This window comes from Aedes albopictus, chromosome 2 (assembly GCF_035046485.1).
Source record: "Aedes albopictus strain Foshan chromosome 2, AalbF5, whole genome shotgun sequence".
Taxonomy (NCBI): Eukaryota; Metazoa; Arthropoda; class Insecta; order Diptera; family Culicidae; genus Aedes; species Aedes albopictus.
Genome location: NC_085137.1, coordinates 181,166,699 through 181,188,120, shown reverse-complemented (window position 1 = coordinate 181,188,120; position 21,422 = coordinate 181,166,699).

Sequence of the window (21,422 nt, the reverse complement as noted above, 5' to 3'; positions counted from 1 at the left end):
CTTCGAAAAATGCCATTTGATATTCATGGTGAATATCAATTGACAATTTTCAGAGGTCGAAGTTGATGACATTTACCTCAATTATTCGAAAAACTGTGTTTTTTTTTTGTGACTTTCTTGTAAAACTCGTCTAGCCGCACAAGTTTTTCATATACCATTTTATCAGGTTCAGCTTCTGAAATGAGCTGGAGCTGGTTGAATTTAGATATGTGAATGATATTTTCAGCACTGGTTCTAAGTTATATGAGTTATATGGCTTTGCGTGGTCATCTTACCCGGTCTTCCTCTACAATGAACACATTTGGACACATTTGGCATTTTTGATTGGAATTTTTGAAATTTGGGTAAATTTCGTCAAACTGTTGATGGTTGAATTAGTTAGTCTCCTGTCATAGAAATACTTTCAAACTTGTACTTACATTAGAGTTTACATTATTACATAAGGTGCCATCAGACTGTTTGTCGTATTGCCAAATATTTGTCATTGTAGTCCGACATTCATCAAAGGTTGCCATGATTCACATTGTGTTGGTCTTTTGTCGGGCTTGTTTGCCCAAACATTTGTCATGTGTAGGTGATGGGACCTTTACATCAAAGCGTAATTTTTGAGTCATATAACTGAAGTTTCATTGTTTGAAAACCACTGCCACAATGAATAGTTTTCCTATCATAGCGTCGCAGATAGGCAATAACTGTTACCGTTTTGTGCTAGCACCAGGCCTAGGTTTGTTGCCATCATCAAACCTCCATTCGGAAGCTCATATATCGCTGCTACGGAACCGAAGCGCAGACCAAAGCGAAGAGTGTTGTGAATGTAGCAATTTTACTCCTCTCTATACAGAGTGATAAAATATAATTGACACTTTTCTCTTTTGTCTAATAATACCTTTGTCAGGCGCGGTACTGATCGCGTTTCGCTCGATGGGTACTTACCCTTTTGTAGTTGGAAGCTTCCTCCGTAGGTCTTCCACTACACCAACAACCCGTTACATCAAAGGGGTCCAGTGGTGGAAAGCATCATGCGCTTGACGTGTTTTTTGGTTCGCATCAAACACAATCTTTGCTCACGCGCTCGCGAACCCAAAAAGAGAGAACGGTTCACGATTTCCTGAATCGACGAACCAACACAAAACAAATGTCGAACGAGCAGAATCGCAGTTGGTTCGCCAGAAGGATCACAATGTAGAGCACTTGGTTTGTTGCCATTTTTTGTACACTTAAAGGTAATTAGTTGGGTGTTTTATGATTATACTGGTCAGGTACCATACCAATAAATGATATAGACGAAAAAGTTTACCAACATTTGATTTCATTACAAAAATATCGGCCGCGAACCTCTAAAATAAAAAAGCATCGCACTTGCAAAAGATGCGATGCACTCGTTGGCGTTCGTGTCGTACGATCGTGAGCCACAGGCGTGCGAACACAATCGCACAGCAGAGGTTTGCGATGCGATGGCATTTTTTTGTAGCGCGTAAGCTCACGTTCGCGATCCATTTCCACCACTGAAGGGGTCTAGCTAGTGGCGCCCGCTTCGGTTCCATTCCTGACCACCAGCAGCCGCCCACCCACCACCAATGATCGCGCCTCCGACAACTAATGAGTGCACTTTTGCTAATGGATTTACCACTGCCGCCAAGCATACACACATGTGAGAGGACCAAGCGAGCGCCGCGTCGCGACGTTTAAATATGTGGAATGCACCCGCCAAACTCAATATGCCACCCACCCAAACGGCGCGGCGACCAATACGATAGATATGCAGCAACAGTCTGTAGTCATGCTTGCTCAATGCTCGCTCTAAAATTGGTACCGCTTGCGTTTTAAACTGTTGCTTTTTAATATTATTACTTTTACAAATTGCCGCTGCGCTTAAAATAGGTATCGCTGCCGAGAGATCCCACTGCACGCCTCCGGATTGTAGGTATTGGGCGGCGCGCCACACATGACAAAAAAGCGGTGTTGAGTTAACAGATATGCAATATTGTCCCCTGGCTGTTGATCGCACTTCTGGTGGTATGCAACTGGTGAAAGATTTGAGTCTTGAGAGTAACACACAACCGATCAATTTACATGTGCTATGGCGTGGCCGACACTTGAAAAAGGTTTCCAAAGTGCTCGAACCAACGTTTTTACTGGTCAGTCGGGTCAGTCGGTAAATGTCTAGACGCGACTTTCACGGACTTTTCACGGAAAACCTATGTCATTTTGGGCAATGGTCGATGAGGAAAGAGCGATCTATCTCCCAATCGCCATGTCATTGTTGCCGCAAAACTCTGCAAACAGCTCTTCGTTCTCGCTTGTTTCTCCGAGACCATGGTGTCCCATGACGTGCTCATAGTCCGAGTTGTCGGAACCAACCTTCGCGTTGAAGTCGCCCATGAGGATCTTGATATCACCTTTTGGAATATTGTCCACGACAGCTTTCAGTTGGTTGTAAAAGTAACATTGGACCATGGCAAGGTTTCGAACCATGGACGGAGGACGCAGCCGAAGGTCATAGACAACCATCGAGGATGGCTGACTTCGCGCTTCGATAAGGCGTCATTCGTCGAAAGGTTGCGTATGGAGCCTAACATCGACGATCTGTCCAGTGATGATCTAGTCGGATCTTTAAGCCGTGCATGCGATGCCGCGATGCCTAGACGTGCGCTACCCAGGAATGGACGAAAACCGGTATACTGGTGGTGTCCTGAAATCGCAGAGCTCAGAGCGTCCTGCCTAAGAGCGAGGAGGAGGATGCAAAGAGCTCGTACCGATGAGGGTAGAGCGGAAAGAGGTGAGGCCTATAGGACGGCTAAACTGGCACTGAGCAAAGAGATTAGGTCACGAAAACGAGCGTGTTTCGAAAATCTCTGCCAGGCAGCCAACACGACACCCTGGGGCGATGCCTACAGGGTAGTCATGGCCAAAACGAAAGGAGCGTCTGCACCCCCGGAACGTTCACTCGTGATGCTACAGAGGATCGTGGAAACGTTGTTCCCACGCCACGATACAAGACCATGGGCTGTCGCCACCCGACCGTAGAGGAATTCGTTACTGCGCGGTAGTTACGTTGGATGTGAAGAATGCGTTCAATAGCGTCAGTTGGGCGGCCATTGAATGCGCCATTCAACACCTAGGAGCCCCGGATAGCTTACGCCGGATACTGGAGAGCTATTTCCAGGATAGGGTGCTACTCTATGACACGGATGAGGGCGAAAAGAGGTACAACATTACCGCGGGAGTACCACAAGGGTTAATCCTGGGCCCGGTACAATGGAACGCGGCGTACGATGGCGTATTGAGGCTAACACTTCCACCGGGCGTAAAGCTGGTCGGCTTTGCTGATGGCATTACCCTCACGTCGATGTTGAAATGGCAGAGGGATTGGTCATCCTCCAGCAAGGGCAGATGGACACACACACAGTAAAACCGCTCAGCACTAAAATGTGTAAGCCCTACTCATAAGTGCATAATTTCCAGACCACACAAAAAATGTGTTACAGTTACACATTCTCAAAAACAGCTCGTACACTCGTCTAGATGCGAAATGTCGATATTTTTTTGTTTTCCAAGGTCAATAGTAAGCCTAGCTAGATTGCTGTACAAAAATTTTTGCGAATTTAACGATTTTGCGGACACAGGAGCTGATTTTGTGAATGTGCAAGGGTTACACATTTTTGGTGTAATCTGGAAATTATGCACTTTAGTGCTGAGCGGTGTTAGCGTGCAGGCTCATACCGAGCGTGTCCAAGTGGACGAGCAGGCCCCATGGCGAGGTGAATTTCCACTTGACACAATTTCTGTCAGGCCATGGGTGCTTTAGGTGGTATCTGCACAGATTCGGACGGTTCTCCTACATGTCCGGAGTGTGCAGACTGCGACGAGACCGCGGAGCATGCGTTCTTTGAATGCCCACGCTTCGTGGAGCAAAGGTCGAGTATGCAGGAGGTATACGGTAGAGACATCACTCCCGACAACATTGTTGAAAGGATCCCAACTAACATTTTTAACTTTATAATGCTCTATAAGCGTTTCTATGGACCAATTTAATAAAACTGCTAATAAAACTTTCTATTCCACCATAACCTTCTGACAACCGCTATAAGAACGCTTTCAGACAAAGTGGACCACACTTATAGGAGTTTTCAAAGCTGTATTGAAAACAGCAATAATTCCACAATAAAACCAGCATGTTGTTTATTTTTAGCTCGAACAACTTTGACAGCTAGTATTTTTTCGCACTACTGGTGAGAAAAGGAAAACAATACCGTAAGCATAGCATTCATCATGGATGCTGAGTACATCGTTTATCACAAGTAAATATTCATAAATATTAGTGACTCAGTTACGGTTTGTGTAGGAGAGAAATATGTACGGAATCAGTTTTAGTGTTTTAGTGACGCAGAAAATAAGTGCGCCTTGCCAACATCTGAATTTTTGACAAAAAATCAGATTCGAGGAAAAAGTGAAGTGGCCAATTTTCCTCCCACACTTCCGAAAACTACTTTCACGATTGTTTTTGTGCTTTTGCTTGTATCAGGTATGTACTATTTTATGAAATTCATCGAAATGTGCTGGAAAAAACTTCCACATTGCAAGATGGCAGCCGCCAGCTCCACAGAAAAAGGTGTCATCAGCAAAAATCTAGTTTCTCTTCGTCATAGTGGTTGGTGATAATTTCATTACCACATTAAGTTTGCAATAACCCCATCTACGGTTTCCACTATTATATAAGAGATGGCGTACTTGTCGATCATGATGGATGCTGTACAATGGTCGATTATGGATGGCTAAAAATATGTTTTGGAATATTGAAACGTAATCCGATTCAATGAATTATACTGTAAGTACATATTTTTAAGATTGTGTTTGGAAAAAGGCGTACTGTGAATAAATTAATAGTGGATGAACTGATGTATTTTAGTCATTTAAAGGTTGGATTTATTTTTGGCCGCCTTATACAACACAGTGCAACTGTTCATTGTCATCCATGCACTGATTACTCTTATGCGATGTATTTTAAAGAACTTTTGATAACCGCAATAAAATCGTCAATTAAGCTGGCGCGTTGAGAGGTTGTATGAAAGTTTAAAAAAAGTTTTGTAGAATGCTTCTAGTGATCAATAAAACGTCTAGCGATGGCATTGCTGATGGCCGTTATAAATCCCTCATATAACCTAAACAAATCCAACTAGCTCTGAAAATGTTACTTGGGATGTGTACGGGGGAGGACAAGTGGGATACCGTTTCTTCCACGATATCTCGAATCGTCCTTGAACTACAGAGAAAATGGCGAGCCGAACAACAGCTAGTTGAGTTGGCTCCCCCTCCCCATCCGGGAGCTTAAGCCCAACGGGTAGTCTATGTACTATCCAGGGCCCGAGCCTCCGGGGAAGAGCGAACAACTTAAGGCGGTAGCAGGTGGAACGCTTACCATTAGAGTGTACTCATTGTACGAAGTCATCCCCCTTCTCGAAGTCATCCCTAATGGGCGTACCGCAAAGGTAAGGAAGAAGAGAGAAAGAGGTTTTAGTGTCGACCTCACATAACCTGAGGACCCACCTCTCGGACCTGCGCCACTGACTGCCCGGCACTATCTCGGACCCACCTCTGTAGAAGCAGATTTCCTCTTTCTATAAAAAAAGGTTTCGAACCCGTGTTCTGATTCCGGCTACAATTATTCTATCATTAACAGGTTCCAACTTCATGAGCGCAGCGTGGGCGTGAGCGCTGAGCAGGAAACCAACTCCACGGTGACAAGGAGTGTTTTCACCTCGTAGGCCAGAGTATAGCAGAATTTGACCCTTCGCCAATCTGTATTCTCCAAAGTTCGGCCAACGGACTTACGGCATAGCTCATTGGCTAGTTGTGCCAGTTTACCCTGCTGGGCTAGGGTTAATACATTCCAAGTTCCAATTCTTGTCAGGGGCCGTCCATATACCACGTGGACAGCTTGGAGGGGGGAGGGGGTTAGTGAAAAGTCCACGCTTGTCCACGGAGAGGGGGGTGGGGGTTCGTCAAATGTCCACGTGGACAACATTGACATATAAATTAGAAAACAAGAATCTACAACGAAACAAATTATGTCGCATTATTGATGAGATTCTCTTCAGCAGTTCTTTCATACATTTTATTTTATTATACATTGTCTTTTAGTTGTAAGTTACTTCTTCAAGGAAAAAAATCATGGTATTGATTCACAGATTAATTTGTTTTAAATTATCAGAATTTCTAATTACTTAGTTTTCTTCATCGTGGAATATTCTGGAGATTTAAAATGGATTGTAGACCATGCAAATGTTGGTGTTTCAGTCAGAAAATTTGCATTGAAGTTCTGTATGGATTTTTCGAAGTTTCATATCAAATTTTTAAACTACTTCAAAGTTTCAATATACATGTAGAGTAAAGTGGGGCAAAAGTTCGAGTGGGGCAAGAGTTTCTTTTGAAGTTTTTGTGCTCAATTGAAATAATTTCTTTCGGGTGTCGAGGTTGTTCGAAGCCTTTTTGAAAAAGAGTCTTTCACTCCAAAAATTATGAAAATTGAGCAATATTTCGAAAAGTTATGACAAAATGTTGGTTTTTGATCAAAAAATTGTAACATGCGATGGTCCTTCCAATGCATGGAATGGAATTGTAATGAAATCGAATTCGATATTTTATTTTGGGGCGTAACTAGGTATATTTTGAAGATGCTTTAGCATGTATAACATTTTGCAAAAAAGATTTGGAAATCATATTTTACACATAGTGGGGCAAAAGTTCGAGTCATGTGGCAACTTTAGGTATAAACCTAAAATTCTGCAAAATGTACATATTATCTCTAAGCGTGATGGAATTATTGAGAAAATTCGATCAAAGTTGAAAAAAAATGTTGTTTTATCTGAATTTGGCGGAAAACTACTAATTTTTGGTGTAGTAAGTTTAACCCTGATTTGGGTAAAATCCAGATCGAATTTTAGAGTGTATTCCAGTTCTAACGTCAAATATTAAGTGGTTTCAGGTATTCCTATTACCAAAGTGTCAAAATAGTGTGCTACGGTTAGCGAAATTCCACAAACACTAGATTCGAACTTTTGCCCCAGTGGTGGGGCAAGAGTTCGAATAAAACACACACATACAAAAAGTGTTGTAATTCAAAATTGAAAAGACATTTGGCGTAACTCAGTTCAGCAAAATTTTAGCTCATGGATGGTAGAATCACCTCACGGTATTTATTTATTTTTATCTGCTTCGATTTTTTGAAATAGGTTGAATTTTCCACTAGGGTCGAACTTTTGCCCCACCTTACTCTAGGGGTTTGCAGGCTTACCTCAAAAACTTTTTGTTGTAGGTTCCTTTAAAATTTAAGATGTTTCTAATGAACATTTAAGTCTGAACATCAGCAATACAATTTAGCTGCTGCAAATCTTGTTTTTTTTGTAAGAATCTAAGAAATATAATCTTATCCCAACAAAAATCTAAGATTTAAAATTACTTTATCTTAACAAAACAATCAGACAATCATAGATTGAACAAAAATTCTAAAAACACTATCTTCAACCAGAAGCTGTACAGACTAAACATTGAACAATCACTAAGGTGCTGTCCATAAACTACGTACTCATTTTTGGCCTTCTCAGACCCCCCCCTCGTAGACTTTTGTCCATACAAAAAATTGTAAATTTGAATGGAGCGTAGACTTTGGTCAGAGCCCCCGTCCCCCCTCAGAGTCTACGTAGTTTATGGACAGCCCTTACATTAGGACAAGGACATTACACGAAAAACACCCAATGCAGAATTTTCCGTTCGACGAAAAATTTTCACCAGCTGGAGCAAGAATCGAGCCCACACTTTCACAAACATTAAGCTGAATTAAAAACAATGTTGAAAACTTGTAAGTAGGTTTGTTTGTTTGTTTATTATCGACACGTTACACAATTGTGCTTTCGTGTCACCCAGTAAGTAGGTTTGCTACTAGGTTTGTGCTACTTGTTTGTATAACATATAATATAAAGCATATATGTAAAGCTATATAATATTTGTATTTTATAAAGTTTTCAAAAAATATTTAAGACTTTTTTTAACGAAGAAAAAAAACAATATTAAAAAAACTTTTTCAAAATCACTTTTAAACTTTTTTTCGGATGTCCACGTTTACATTGGGGAAGGGGGGTAGGGGTCAATGAAAAGTCCACGCTTGTCCACGAGGAGGGGGGAGGGGGTCAAAAACCTTGAATTTTCTGTCCACGAGGTATATGGACGGCCCCCAGTTGTTTCGCGCCAAAAGTCGATGCCGTTAAATCAGTTCGTAATCTTTCATTTTCGGCTTCTGTAACGGTTTTTGGGCTTTGGGAACCTTAGGTATAGCTCCCGGTAATGGAGCATTCCATAGTCAGCCGCTGGATGCCAGAACATACGCTGTTTGAGCCGCACATCCTTGGTGAACAGACGCTCGAAACGAACCTCCTCAATCTAGCTGAAGTCAGAAGGACGACAGGCTGCACTGCCAGCTAAGCACACAACTCTTAGCTGGCGGTCTTAACTCACAACTCACAACACACCCAACTCTTAGCTGGCAATCGCTTAACCCGTGGAAGCATGAGGTAGGAACTTGTGAAGATCAGAGCTATGTTTGACGCTCCTTGTCGTCTCACCATTATGTAGGCTCTGTGTAGATTATAGCAAAGAATAAGAATATCAAGAATGCCCATTCCGCTGATGCTCGGGGGGACGCTTCGGTAGCGCTTTCTGCGGATGAAAGTTCAACCTTCATGCGGTAGTGTGCGTTACCGATTGTATGCGGATACCAAAACATACGCACACCATCTTCGTTTATAACAAATAACGAACACTATTACAAAGAGCTTCCACCTTGATACGCTTAGAGAGCGCCACTTGTCTTATCGCTTGACGTTTACATAGAACAAGGCAAGCGATGGCATTCTTTCTATTTTTACTATTTGATTATAGGCAGAGATAAATATTGCAAACAACAGAATATCAAAAAACTTCTTGTTAAAAAAATAACAAAATCGTCAATTTTTTTTTTTATTCTTGAATTATTTTTAAGCCTTGAAAGCATATTGAAAAGATAAGGTGTCTTGTCAAGGTCTAAGTTTTCACATTTTTGCATACATAAAAAAATTCTTTGATCTCTGAGGAAAGACACACAAAATCTCGCTGTTACCTCAGCTATAATCATGTGGCCAAAAATAGAATACAATAACACATTGCGGCCATTCGCTGGACCACTGTCGATGGCGATGATGACGACGACGATGGCGAACTGTATTGTTGCTACAACACATTCCTATCGCACGTTGGTCGATAGCTCTGCTTGATCAAGGCTCAGTAGTTTCCAAAATAGAACAATCTCTAAGCAGCTGTTGAAGGAAGGAATGAATGAACGGTTTTTATTACTTAATCCCCGCGAAAGTCGACCTCGTTTTGTGGAGCTGTGAGCGATAGCAACTTTGATTACGTGTACGGATTTTTTTTTCGTCATGTCAAATTTGAGCACAGGTTGACCATGGCGTAACAGGGGCAAATACGTCGTCACGGGATTGGCTAAAACTTGGCAATCATCCAGGTTCAATTCATTGATTCATTAACCAACCGACCCCCGGCTCGATTCATTCATTTGCTTTAAAATTCGTTCAAGAACTCGTGCCAAGAAAATCCAGTTCACAAGGCCACCGACCGGCCGACCGGCTAGACCGAAGGTATGCAGTCGAAGAAGATGCACCGCTGCGCTGCTGCAGTTGTGTGCAATTCGTTCCAAAAAAAAATGTCCGTCCCAGATTCGGGGGTATTTGCCCTCGACACCGAAATCACACCGTCTACTGACGTTGCATTTGACTTTGGGTGCACGATGGCGTTGCCGTCGTCAGCCGGATCGAATGCAGCCAGCCATACCGTTCATGTCATCGTCGTGTTCGCCGTCGCCTCGTGGCTCATTGAGTTCAGCCAGCAGTGCAGTACAGAAGAATTGCAATGTATAAATCGGTCCATTCATAAATTCAATCGATCAGCGGCTCGCGTAGCACGGTAGTTCTAGGACAGAGAATATTTCGACACCACCGCAAATAAACATGTGCCGAGCCGTTCGTTCGTTCGTTGTACGGCACCAGGACTGGGCCGAGGCGCGTGAGGTGTGAACCTTGCCAGTTATTTTTCGAGTAAATTTTATGAATGAATGCTCTGAAAATAGATCGCTAGCGGATGTCGACAGCGCCAGCGTGATCGTCTTGTCTGAGTATTGCTAGTCGCCGCCGCCGCCATCGCCGGTCGTCAGGGTCACATTGTATATATGCACCGATAGTCCCGGACAGTCAGTGGCGCAGGACGATTTGGTTTGATTTCCCAAGCACATAAAGAAGATAACGACAAAGGCGTAGCTAGGCTTGTGAAACAGAGGGATGTGGTGGATAAAATAACATGGGCATGAACATGATTGACCGCCAGCACTTGCTACTCCGTTTATTGCAAGAACAGCTGTGCTCACAAAATGAACCAACAAGTCTTAAGTATTGAGGATTAGTCGTATCCTTAATGTGTAGGTTACTGATTCATATTCTAAATTAAAGCGAATCCACTGCCGTTGCATCCGAATGCAGGCCAACTTGAGGAAAAGATACGTTCCCCTTCCAAGGGCCCCACAGCAACAGCTGTAAGCGTAGGTATTCAGCATGACCATACTGAGGGTGACGAGTTCTATTCCCGGTCGGTCCAGGAACTTTTGCTAAATAAAATATCCATGACTTCCTTGGGCATAAAATATCTTCGTGCATGACATATACCATATACAGTGTCGGACAAAACAACTGATCCTATTTCATACAAAATAACCTAGTTTGGGGATATAGTTCTCGGTTTCTAGTTAACCGATTGGGCTGGAATTTGGACAGCTGACATAGAATTACGGAAATTTTGATTTGTATCGAAGTGATTGAGTTCTGTTCACTACTTCCAAAGTTACAGATATACGGTGCGACAAAACTCTAATATCAGATCTTTATGATGGTTATTTGTGGTCAATTACATAAAAATGCCCCCAAGTTAAAATGGCATGCTTAATTTTAGTACTTGTTTATCAATAATCAAGTATCAGATACTCTCATATAGTGGTCTAATTATTTTGTCGTTTCGTACACTACCCGCCAATAATATGGGATCGTTGCAATACTCAGTATTGTAGCACCCAAAAAGTTTGGCATAACCTTGTGGATGTGTGACAAGCAATGTATTAGGTATAGAAAAACCCTACGAAGAGGGGAGGGGGGGGTCTGAAATCCCTAATTTTAGCGTCACGTACTTAATGGATGCTCCCTAAGGCAGTACTGAAGAAGTTTATTTGGCATTGGTCAATCGCTGCAAAGAATTGCTTTTGCTAATTTAATTCTACCAAAAGAACGAGGTGGCCTCAATCTACATTGTATTCCATGTACCTAATCCATGTTGGCTTCCGTACCACATTAAATTCTATGCACCATTTTTGCAATTCTTGCACCTTGCCCATGCAATTTTGAGAATCACTGAATCATGGTTGCAACTATAGCACCACTGACACATTTCTTAGTATTCTACGCACACCCATGATGTTCACAGAATCATCTAGGCATCCATGCTGATCTCACGCCTACCTTACCTTGATACCTCGTTGGCTACAAAGTAACTTTACTCCAACGCCGAGCGTATAGTAGAGCACCATCTTCGTCGGTCTTGGGCTATGTTCCTCCAGTTTCCCCGAACGTGTAAGGATCGTAGATCTTCTTCAACCGCGTGCAGCCAGCGAGTTCGCGGCCGCCCACGAAGTCGCCTACCTCTACCGGGTTCTCTGCTGAATATTGTTTTCGCTATTCTTTCTTCCGACATTCGCACTAGGTGCCGCACTACCAGCCCACTGAAGTCTGCCGTATTCTATACGTTTCACAAAATCCGCATCTTCGTATACTTGGTACTTACAACTCGTGATTCATGCGTCTACGCCACACTCCATTTTCTTGTTTCCCGCCGAGAATTGTCCGCTTCACTTTGCGCTCAAAAACTCCAAACCCCCTTTAACGTCCACGCTTCGTGACCGTAGAGGGCAACCGGAAGAATCAGCGTCTTATATAGAGCGAATTTTGTTTGCGTTTGCAAGTTACGGGACCTAAGCTGGCTACGCAATCCGTAAACGGCTCTATTCGCAGCTGCAATATGCCTTGTCACTTCACGGGAAACGACATTGTCACATGTCGCAAGTGTTCTAAGATAAACAAATTCTTCAACAACTTCAAATACATCCCCATCAAACACTTCCTCACTGACATTGGCGTAACTAGAGGGGGGGCCAGGGGGGCCAGGCCCCCCCCAGAATTCGCCAGGCCCCCCCCAGAAATTTTTCATGACTTTATATATGGAAATTAGAAAAAATCTGAAAACCACTGTCGTGGTGACAAACATAGATCTATATTCTCAATTTAGTTGAAAATCGGAGCAAACAGCTAGGGTAATTCGCCAATTGTTGAACGGTTAGTACCGGCATTTTGGTTTTCGTTTGTTTTTCCGTGCATAATTCCACTTTAGTCGAAAAATATCCAGTGAACGTCTAGATCTACTTATCCCTTATACTGCCCATTAAATTTGTATTCCCTTAAATTCTATTTTCTAAGAGAAAATAGAACATTTGTATGGGAAGTCTGTAACCCAAATGTTGAACGCTTCCTTAAGCTAGCTCATCCTAATGTTGGACGGTTCTCGCCAATTGTTGAACGGTTGAAGCTTTGTTCGTAATTGATGACGTATAACCCGACATCAACCCATCATTTACCTGTTTTTATTTTGGCCACCAAACCCAACATAGACCCAACAGTTATCCGATGTGAGTCCAACAGTGGTCCAACATTTGATAAAATTTGACCCGACTTTGACCCGACATCCGATATTTTTTCACTCTGGCGGATTTTTTTCCAGGTTTTTCGTGTTTTGTGTCCAGCTAGTCCGAGCTAGTGACAATTCATTTAAATGACAAGTAATCGCACATTTGAAGAGAGCTCTAGTGGACTGAAACCATTTTAAACATGACTAGATGCAAAAATGGCAGAGAAGATTTGATTAGAAGCGAAAAAACGATAGAAGAAAATTACACCTTTTAAAGCCCCTGAAACCCATGGGACCCACTCAACCCCCAAGAACACTCATGGGACGACCCTGAAATCACTTGAAAACCCATGGGTTGCTCCTGAGCCTCCTGGATCGCCTTAAAATACTCCTGGGAGCCCCTTAACACTCTGAATTCCTCTTGAACACCTCTGGAACGCCCTTGAAACCCATTGAAAACCACTGGAATCTTTCTGAAGCCCACTGGTACAGCCCTAGAACATCCCTGGAACGCCCTTGAAACCCCATGAAATGCACGGTTAGGTAGAGTGAAAAAAAAATCTAGCAGTCATGCTAACATCGTAGGTTATGCCAGTGTTCAACAATTGGATCATGGATGCATAATGATAGTGTGATAAGAAAAATATTTTTTTCAAATTAAATTACAATGAAAATGTGATTTTAAACAATGTTAAACTGTTAATGACATCCTTCCAGTTCTTGTAACTATCGTGTGCCTTTGATATTTGTGGTCGATTTGCCCGCAAAGCTTATTTCGTAACAGCAATTTCTTAAGATTAATCTTAAGAATTGTGCAGTTTTCGTGTCATCAGCGGTACAGAATTTTCAATCAATTTTTTTGACGTAAAATATGTATAATTTTGTAACTTAATTAGAGCAATATCATGACCCACATGTATATGCATCTACATCTTACGTTTACGTTGGATGAAAATTACTTAAGTAAGATTTATAATAAAATATTCAGAAACTGTTCAACATTTGGGTAGTGTTCAACAATTAGCGAATTACCCTATACAGCGCACCACTTCCGAAGTTAGGTCCGACGCACGGATTTGGAGAAAAATCAAACTTCGCTAGTCGAAAATTCTGGGTTTCAACTGCACGTACAGTAATAGAAATTTATTTGGCATAATATGTGTTTAAATTGACAGTTATTGGAGACAATTCTCAACTTGTCACTCTTTACAAGATCATTGTCCAAAATGAATGTAATTAGTTAGTTTTGTTTGGAAATATTATATAATCAGAATTATGTAAAAAGCAATACTTTGTACATCTTCTTTTTTAAATCGCTGAGAAATTAAATCTAAATGATAATTTCCAGGAATTCCTGGATGGGTATCCTTAAGAATCTTTGAATTTTCTAGCAGCATTACTGCAAAATATGGTTAAGTGCTTCTTTATGGAAATCAAGTATCATGTGGGAAAAAAACTCTGGTTGAATTTGCAATGGCATTCCAGCAAAAGTTTGTGAATTCCTAGTGAGAATAGATGTACGTAGCGAGTGTATTCATTAAAACCATGCTGGAGCACTATTAATTTCTTTTATTTCGTGGGCCAGGTGTATTTTTGCGTCTATCAAACAACGCACAAATTCAAATGATCATTGAGGAAGTTTTAATATATTTAAAAGCTGGTGCTGCAAGATGTAATCGTAAGTTTGAAGGTATTCATGATTGGACTTGTAAAAGACTTGGTATTCATGAGATAATTGTGAAAGAATTCCTGGATGACTTCTTGGAGAATTTCTTGGCTTCTATGTCCCTCTAAAATTATCTAAAAGAATTTCAATACAAATAGCTGGAGGAATTCCTCTAGAAATCCTTCAAATTATTCAAAAAATCTACAAGTAATCCTAAAAAAACCCTGGGTGAATCCCTGAAAAACATTTTGAACGGAATACTGTAATTTTTTTTTAACTAACCGCTGGATAACCGCTGGGCTGCAAATCGGTGAGTCGATAAGGAGAGCGTCCAATATAGCTCTGGTCCTCACAAGTTCCTACCTCATGCTTCCACGGGTCAAGCGATGACAAAGACCGCCAGCTAAGAGTTGTGTGCTTAGCTGGTAGTGCAGCCTGGGTACTGTTGTCTTTCTGACTTCAGCTAGATTGAGGAGGTACGATCCGAGTGTCTGTTCACCAAGGAGGTGCGGCTCAAACAGCGTCTGTTCTGGCATCCAGCGGCTGAGTAAGAAACGCTGCACCACGCCCAGCTAGATCCAAGGTGGTAGCCCCATCAGCGTGGTCGTCCCAGTGTTGGTTGGGACGTTAAACAGAACTGGCACGATGGCCCTCCGGCGAGACAGGAGTGTTGGCGTAGGCCCAATAAGCCACCCGTAAAAATCCCCATTGCGAATAACATAGGAGAAAATACGACTCGATACAATCGGCAAAGACCCACGCGACGAAATAAGGACTACGATTGGAAACTTGGAACATGGAATTGCAAGTCACTAGGTTTCGCAGGATGTGACAGGATAATCTACGACGAACTACATCACCGCAACTTCGACATCGTGGCGTTGCAGGAACTTTGTTGGACTGGACAGAAAGTGTGGAAAAGCGGGCATCGAGCGGCTACCTTCTACCAAAGCTGTGGCACCACCAATGAACTGGGAACAGGATTTATAGTGTTGGGCAAGATGCGACAACGTGTGATCGGGTGGCAGCCGATCAACGCAAGGATGTGCATGTTGAGAGTTAAGGGCCGTTTCTTCAACTACAGCATCATCAACGTCCACTGCCCACACGAAGGGAGACCCGATGACGAGAAAGAAGCGTTCTACGCGCAGTTAGAGCAAACATACGATGGTTGCTCGCCGCGTGACGTGAAAATCGTTGTCGGCGACATGAACGCGCAGGTAGGAAGGGAGGAAATGTACAGACCGGTAATCGGGCGAAACAGCCTGCACGCCGTATCGAATGATAACGGCCAGCGATGCGTAAACTTTGCAGCCTCCCGTGGTATGGTAGTCCGAAGCACCTTCTTCCCCCGCAAAGATATCCACAAAGCCACCTGGAGATCACCCGACCATCAAACAGAAAACCAAATCGACCACGTTCTAATCGACGGTAAATTCTTCTCAGATATAACCAACGTCCGCACATACCACAGTGCGAATATAGATTCGGATCACTACTTAGTCGCTATAGGCATGCTCTCAAAACTTTCGACAGTTATCACCACGCGTCGAAGTCGAACGCCGCGGCTCAACATCGAGCAACTTCGTAACGTAGAAGTGGCTCAAGACTACGCGCAGCAGTTAGCAGTGGCCCTACCAACGGAAGAGCAGCTTGGCGCAGCTACACTTGAAGATGGCTGGAGGGACATCCGATCCGCCATAGGTAGTACCTCGGCTACAGCACTAGGTTTCGCGGCTCCGAATCACAGAAACGACTGGTACGACGGCGAATGTGAACAGTTGAAAAACGAGAAGAATGCAGCATGGGCGAGAATGCTGCAACACCGTACGAGAGCGAATGAGGCACGTTACAAACAGGCGCGGAACAGGCAGAACTCAGTCTTCCGGATGAAGAAGCGCCAGCAGGAAGAACGAGATCGCGAAGCGATGGAAGAGCTGTACCGCGCTAAGGACACACGAAAGTTCTACGAGAAGCTGAACCGCTCGCGCAGAGGCTTTCTGCCACAAGCCGACATGTGCCGAGATAATCACGGGAATATTCTCACGAGCGAGCGTGAGGTGGTCGAGAGGTGGCGGCAGAATTACGATGAGCACCTCAATGGCGACGTTGCAAGTACCGAAGGTGGCGTGGTAACAGATCTAGGAGTACGTGCACAGGACGAAAGACTTCCGGCCCCTGACCTTCAAGAGATTGAGGAGGAGGTTGGCCGGTTGAAAAACAACAAAGCCGCTGGAGCAGATCAACTACCAAGCGAGCTTCTAAAATACGGTGGAGAAGCACTGGTGAGAGCACTACACTGGGTCATTACCAAGATTTGGGAGGAGGAAGTATTACCGGAGGAATGGATGGAAGGTATCGTGTGTCCCATCTACAAAAAGGGCGACAAGTTGGATTGCGGGAACTACCGCGCGATCACACTACTGAGCGCTGCCTACAAAATACTCTCTCAAATTTTATGCCGCCGTCTATCACCGATTGCAAGAGAGTTCGTGGGGCAATATCAGGCTGGATTTATGGGTGAACGCGCTACAACGGACCAGATGTTCGCCATCCGCCAGGTGTTGCAGAAATACCGCGAATACAACGTGCCCACACATCACTTGTTCATCGATTTCAAATCGGCGTATGATACAATCGATCGAGAACAGCTATGGCAGATTATGTACGAATACGGATTCCCGGATAAACTGATACGATTGATCAAGGCGACGATGGATCGAGTGATGTGCGTAGTTCGAGTATCAGGGACACTCTCGAGTCCCTTCGAATCTCGCAAAGGGTTACGGCAAGGTGATGGTCTTTCGTGCTTGCTGTTCAACATTGCTTTGGAGGGTGTAATAAGAAGAGCGGGGATAAACACGAGTGGGACGATTTTCACGAAGTCCGTTCAGCTGCTTGGTTTCGCCGACGATATTGATATTATTGCTCGTAAATTTGAGACGATGGCGGAAACGTACATCCGACTAAAGAGTGAAGCCAGGCGAATCGGATTAGTCATTAATGTGTCGAAGACAAAGTACATGATGGCGAAGGGCTCCAGGGAGGAATCACCGCGCCCGCCACCCCGAATTCATATCGACGGTGATGAAATCGAGGCGGTTGAAGAATTCGTGTACTTGGGCTCACTGGTGACCGACGACAACGACACCAGCAGAGAAATTCAGAGGCGCATTGTGGCAGGAAATCGTGCCTACTTTGGACTCCGCAGAACTCTACGATCGAATAAAGTTCGCCGTAACACGAAGTTAACCATCTACAAAACGCTGATTAGACTGGTCGTCCTCTATGGGCACGAAACATGGACCCAACGTGCAGAGGACCAACGGGCCCTTGGAGTTTTCGAACGGAAGGTGTTGCGTACCATCTACGGCGGAGTGCAGATGGAAGACGGGACTTGGAGAAGGTGAATGAACCACGAGCTGCATCAGCTGCTGGGAGAACCAACCATCGTCCATACCGTGAAAATCGGGAGGCTACGGTGGGCGGGTCACGTCATCAGGATGTCGGATAGCAACCCGACTAAAATGGTTCTCGAGAGTCATCCGACCGGTACAAGAAGACGTGGAGCGCAGTGAGCTAGGTGGGTCGACCAAGTGGAGGACGATCTGCGGACCCTACGCAGAGTGCGGAACTGGAGACAAACATCCATGGACCGAGTGGAATGGAGGCGGCTCCTATGTACAGCAGAGGCCACCCCGGCCTTAGCCTGACCGACTGACTGACTGCCTGGATAAATATAAAAAAAATCCCGAGAGAAATTTCAGAAGAAATCATTGCAAGAATTCTCGGAGCAATACCAGCAGGAATCCCTGGAGTAATTTGTTAAAGTATACCTGGAGGAATCTCTGGATGACTTCCTGGAGGAATCCGAAGAGCAATTATGCTAGGAATTTCAGGAAAAAAAATCTGAAGAATCCCCATCAGAAATCCCTGTAGAAATTACTAGAAATTTTTTTAGATGAATCCGTGGGGGAATTCCTGGATGCATTCCTGGAGGAATCCTTAGAGGAATTCTTCAAGAAATCACAGGAGGAGTTCCTAGATGTATTTCTGGAGGATATCCGGGAGAACCTTCTGGAAAAATTCCATGTGGTATTTCTGGAAAAGTTCCAGGGATTTTTTTTATTATCGTACAAATTGGTATGAAGTTTCTGAAGGTTAATGAAATTAGGTAGGTTTCATATATATTTGAAAAACTAAATTGAAGAAAATCAGGGTCGCCTAATTTTCCGGAAAACTCCAGTGAAAATCAAACATTTTCCACAGACACCACCTACTTTGAAAAATCATAGAACGAAGCATCAGAGGCACATTTTTTTTGTGAAATCATAAGCAAATTTTTTCAGCATTTCCAAGATGGATTTCTTGAGGAAATCCTAGAATATTTTTTGGACACATTCCTGGCGGATTCCCTGGAAAATTTAATGGATTGATTGATTGATTTATCTTTTTTAAAGAGACTTTCAGCCCTTGGCTCCAAAGTAAATGGAAAAATTTCTGAAGGAGGCATCCCTGGAGAAGTTCCTAGAGTAATGTCTGGAGCATTTCTGATAAAATTCCAAGATAAATTTCTAGAAGAATTCCCAGAGGAATTTCTGGAGGAATTCCAGGAGGAATTCTTGGAGGAATCTCACGGAAGAATCCTTAGAGGAATCCCTGCAGGAATTTCTGGTATATTCTAGGGTGAATTCCTGGTGGAACTTCTAGAAGAACCCGTGAAATAACTCCTGGACGGATTTCTAGAGGAATCCCTGGAGTTGAAATTCATGGATTAATTCCTAGAGGAAACCTGAAAGAATTTCCGGAGGAATCCCTTGGAAAAATTTCTATAAAATTTCCTGAAGAATCTCCTGAAAGAAAATCGGAAGCAATCTCTAAAGGATTACCTGCAGAAATTCCTGGAGGAATGCTGTAGGAATTTCCAAAGAAATTCCTTGAGGGATTCCTGCTTCAATTTCTGGAGAAATTCCTGTAGGAATTTCTGAAAAAATACCTACGGTAAATCTTGGTGGAATTTTTTGAGGAGCCCCTGGAGACACTGCGGTAGTAATTTCTGAGGAATTCCCAGAGGAATTCCTGAAGGAATTCCTATATTGCTGTGTGCATTCGGAATGCAAATATCAAATGCGGGAACACCAAATGCGGTAAGAATTTCTAACAAGTAACCCGATGTCAGTGAGAGCTTTTGAATCCTAGGTTGGCCGTGGTTTGACTATGGTTGCTAAGTTGCCTTTAGTAACACTGTGTTACCGCGTTTGGAGCGCATTTGAACACCGTTTGCATCTTGAGCGCACACAGCAATATGAATTCCTGAAGGACTTTCTGAAGGAATTCCTGCGGTATTTCTGAAGAAACCTCATAAGGAATTCCCGCAAAATTCTTAGAGAAATTTCTACAAAAATTCTTGAAAGAATCCCTGGAGATATTCTTGGAAAGAACCCTGGAGAAATCCCTGAAACAAATTTCTGGAGGAACCTTAGGAGGGATTCCTGGAGGAACTTCCGGACAAGTTCCAGGTGGGATTTCAGGAGGAATTTCTGGACAAATCTTTATAGGAAATCTTGGGGAAATTCCATGGAACTATTCATGGATGAATTCCAGGAGGAACCCTTCAATGAATTCCTGGAAGAATCTCCAGAGGAGATTCCTAAAAAAATTCCTGGAGAAATTCCTAGAAGAATTCTGAGAGGAATTTCTAATGGAGTTTCAGGAATCCATGAAATAATTCCTGGAGGAATGTGTAGAGGAAACCGCGGAGAAGAAATTCCTGGATTAATTCTTGCGGGAAACCCTGGAAGGATTTCTGGAGGAATTCCTGGAACAATTCCTGAAGGAATTGCTGTACGAATTTCCGAAGAAATTCCTGGATCCATTCCTGAATAAATTACCGAAAGTATTCCTGAAGAAATACCTGTGGTTATTTTTGGTGAAATTCGTGGTAGAAATCCTGGAGAAGTCCCTGAAGAAATGCCTGGATGAAATCCTGGAAGAATGCCAAGAGGAATACCTGGAATAATTCTTGAATAAATTCCAGAAAGAATTTGTGGGGAAATTTTTAAAAGAATCCCTTAAGGATTTCCTGGAGGATTCCTGAAAAAATATTTAAAGGAATTTCTAGAGATATCTCAGGAGGAAATCATTCAGGAATCCCAGGAAGAATTATTGGAATATTTCTTGGATAAACTTCGGGTGGAATTCTTGGGGTAATTTCTAAATTAATCCCTGGAGGATTTTCTAGATAAATTCTTGGAGAAATCGCCTGGAGGAATCCCTATAGAAATCTCTGGAGGAATGCCTGGAGTAACCCCTGCATAAATTCCTGGAGACATGCCTGTATCAATTCCTGGAGGAATCTCTCGAGAAATCCCTGGAGGAAACCCTGGGGAATTTCCTTGAAAAATACCTGGAGAAATTCCTGGACTAATGCCTGGAGTAATCTCTGGATACATTTCTAGATGGAGTGGAGTTTTCAGAAGAATTCTGGGAGCAATCTAGTGGAGTTTGGAGTTTTTAAAAGAACTCCCGAAGCAATCTCTAGATGATTTGCTGGAGAAATCCCGGGATGAGTCCATGGAGAAACTCCCAGGAGAAATTTCTAAAGAAAAATTCCTAGAGGAATCCTTAAAGAAATTTCTAGAGAAATTCTTGGAAGAATCGCTGGGAAAATTCTTTGAAAAATCCCTGGAGGAATCCCTGAAGCAATTTCTGGAGAAACCTCAGGAGGAATGCCTGGAAAGTTCTGGACAAATTCCTGCAGAAAGTTCTGGATAAATTCCTTGTGGAATCCCAGGAAGAATTCCTGGATTGATCTGTAAGGGAATTTTTCTGGAAATTCCTTTGGAACTATTCCTGGAAGAATTCTTGAATGAATTCCTGGAGGAATCTCGAGAGAAATTCTGGAAGCAGTTAATGGAGGAATTTCTGAAGA